Here is a 3,524-nt window from a genome sequence, read left to right as displayed (position 1 = left end):
TTGACTGGAGTTATTGTCACTAAACTGCAAAATTGAAGACATGCAACTGCTTACCATCTTAAAATAACACGATTTGCATGGGCCTAGTGCCCAATATAAGTTGGCACTAGAGAAATAACACAGAAGTTCTTTATGAGCAGAAGCATAACACTTCCAGTCACTTGCATATCTGCTCCTAGAGTGCATATTTTTAAAAACTTCTTTTCATTAGCCCATAATTGGTTTGGTTATATTCAGGTAAAAGAGTTGGGGAGGGGAGAGGAATGGTACCTCAAAGATGAGCTATACTGTATTCTTGTTTTATTACATAATGCTATATTGTAATATTAAACATATATGTTGTTTTAAAATAACTTTTTTGAATGCAATAGTATATCCTAAAAAGGAGCCTTGCCTGGTGGAAAAGGTTTGGTACAGAGTCAGGGGACGCATTCCTGGCTCTGATACTAAATAGCTGTGAGACTCTGGGCAAATCTCTTTTCCATTTGTAAAATGGGGATGATGATATACCTACCTCGCAGGAGTGTTTTGTAAGAAATTTAGTGTTGTTGAGACCTCTGTTGAAGAGCACTGTACACAAACATAAGGTATTTATTTTTAACTGTAAGCAGGTTGGGGAACCTCATGTGCACATAGTTGAAATAATGGTCTCTCTTCTGTAAAGGAACCTTCTTGATAGGGAGAGCTGTACCCAATTAGAATCCTTCTATCAATTGCAGTCTACACTTGATGGATGAATATTTTTGCCTACAATTAGGCAGGTTTGATTGTTTGATGACTGCTTGTAGTTGCTGTTAGTACTACATTCTTTCTCCACTGGGGTGTTTGTAGTGTTACTGTGTAAGCTTATTTGCTTTATGTTATTTATAACATCCACATACTTTTCTTCATTTGCGTATTTCAAGCCTGTTTAAAAAAATAGTAATAAAAAAAAATAATTAAAGGCTCCTGAATAGAACTCCATTTTGCCTGTATTTCTTTTTAGGTAAAAATCTTTGTTAATATTACTGTGTGAAGCTCTGCTGAGGTCATATAACTTCCTTTTTTTTTCTTTTTTTTTTCTGAAATACCCCAGCCTGTTCTTTTACTGTGAACAAGAGCCCTTTTAAGGCTGATGGATCAATGCTATCTTGACACCTACCTGGAAGAACCACTGATGTTAAATGTTAAGGACATACTTAAATGCCTTGCAACTGTACAAAATCAACTGTTTGACTGAAGTTCTAATTTTTTATAGTTTTTAAAAATACTCAGTCCTGTGTACTTTAAACTACTTGGCTTCTTTTCCTTGAAGCAGAGACTTGAATTTTGAGGAGGAAAAAGAAGTTGCTATTGTTTCCTTGACCAGGTGGGTACCTGTACTTAACTGTGACCCTACTGAAAAAAGGCAACAGAAATATTTAAGCTGATTCTGGTGACTGTACTTTGCCTCTTCCATTCCTGCCACTGTCATTCAGTAGGAAAGTTCTCTCCATTCCTACTTGAACACAGAATGAGGGTCTGCTTCCGTTCTCTGTACTCTTCATCCAATACTGCAAAAAAGTAGTGAGTGAAGTGGGAGTGTTCAGCCCTGTGGTGGCCAGAGGTGGACTTCTAAGGTAGCGTTCTCCAGAAGCTGGAAATGAACCTAAGGCTTTTCAGCTGCAGTGGGGCTTGTTTATCTAGCCAACAACCGTGAAACTATCTGCTGCTGTGTCTGAAAACTAGTCTGTAGAGAGGAAAGCAGCTTGCCTGATGTGTAAAGATGGATACGAGTAACCGGTGTCGGCAAAGGTTGGTCTTTCAATCTCCAACGCATTATATAATGTGAAAGACTGGATGTCCTTAAGTTGGGTTAGCAAATTTACATTGGAGTTTTATACTGAAATTCTGCATTGATAGGTTAAACTTGTTACGCAGTCAGCTGGCTTCCTTTCATTTCTTTACAGATACAGAGGAAAGCTGTTTCATTAAGGCTTCTCTTTCACTGTATGAGGCAGTTCGAAAAATGTATAGGTGTATCTGGGCAAAGTCTTGTGACTAGGGGTCTTCCAGCAAATGTGAAATCTTCATAATATAGAATCCTGGGAAACTTAAGATTTCTCAATAACATAAAAACAAGTTTTGGTCAAAATGCCTCTATTTCAAGTTTAATTTTATATAAGCAGCCTTTGTTGAAAATAAAAGTATTCTTAAGCAAAGTGTTTCAGTGTTATTCAGAAGTAAAAATTTCTGAATTCAAATAGTCACAATAAAATGCTTAGAAAATTAATAAATTTTTTTTTTTTGAGAAAGTCAGCCAATTGGAAAAATCCTTGGCAGCCAACCGTTATGGACATTATGCATGATTACCACCCAAACAGTAAGTTTGTGTTTGTGAAATTAAAAAGGGTCTGTTTCAAATCACAAGTACAGAGGTGACAGTGGTAGCTTGAGGAACTGCTCAAGACTTGTGTTTAAAAAATGTCCATAGATATTTTTTTTTCCCCCAAATAAAATAATTCATTCTTAATATACTAAAGGAAATAAGTTGTGTACACGGGGAGGAAAAATGGGAATGCGGACTTCTGCACAGACTCCTCGAGCCTCTTGTGAAATGCATCTTCCTAGAGGGCTCCTGAACACTGAATTGATGATCACAGCCAAAGAAGGTAGAAGGGTTTTAATTATGGCCACTAAAAATGTTAATGGCAGAGGGTGGGATGGGAGTTCATTCTTAATTTGCTTGTCCCTGGTAGTGCCTGTTTACTTTCAGGAAGGCTAGTTACATAGCAGGAGACTATCCTGTTGGTGCTTTAAATAGCCTGAACTTTTCTGTAATTGCTGTGTCCTGAATTTTGTCAGTCATTCCACTAATACTTCTTGGAGCCAGAGTAACCAAGCTGGAAACGTGCATTCTTCCTCAGCTAGAAAATGAGCTGAGACCTAATATGTTTTCCTCCCTAAGTCGGTAACTTTTGTCAGATACTTCAAAACAAGCTAGTGATTTGTCTGCTTCCCTTCGTTTAAAAGGCTTCTCTTTCTTTGGTGCCTACCTTCAAGCAGGTTAATTAACCTTTTGTTCTTTCTGATGAGCAAATATCTTATGGGAACATCTTACTTTGGCAAATGCTTTGCCACTTCTTGGGTAATACTCTTCCCATAGGGATTTTTGATTCCTCCTTTATAATATGCTTTACTTTCTTTAATATATTCGTAGGTGGTAAAAATTTAGACCCATCCTAAGAAACCTCTGTATATGATGGTTTTCTTTAAGTTACTGTTGACAAATTCTTTCATCTTGTGTGAACTCTTACACAGGACAAGCAGCAGGTACAGTAGTGTCTAACCATGAAAAATATCCAAGGGTGAAACCATTCAAATTTTCTAAACAGCTCCTGTGTTAATGAAGTAACTTTTTTTTTTCAACAAAAAACTTATGAGCAAGAATGTCCTGACTAAGACTTTGTAAAACACACTACATTGGTGCAAACACATCTGCCAGTGGCTGGGGAATTAGAAGCAGTCAAGCGTGTTCTGCGGTTGCCTTGTTGTATTCTTTCCCT

This window comes from Charadrius vociferus, unplaced genomic scaffold, assembly GCF_000708025.1.
Source record: "Charadrius vociferus isolate BGI_N301 unplaced genomic scaffold, ASM70802v2 scaffold160, whole genome shotgun sequence".
In the NCBI taxonomy this organism is placed as follows: domain Eukaryota; kingdom Metazoa; phylum Chordata; class Aves; order Charadriiformes; family Charadriidae; genus Charadrius; species Charadrius vociferus.
Note: the sequence above shows the minus strand (reverse complement) of the source record.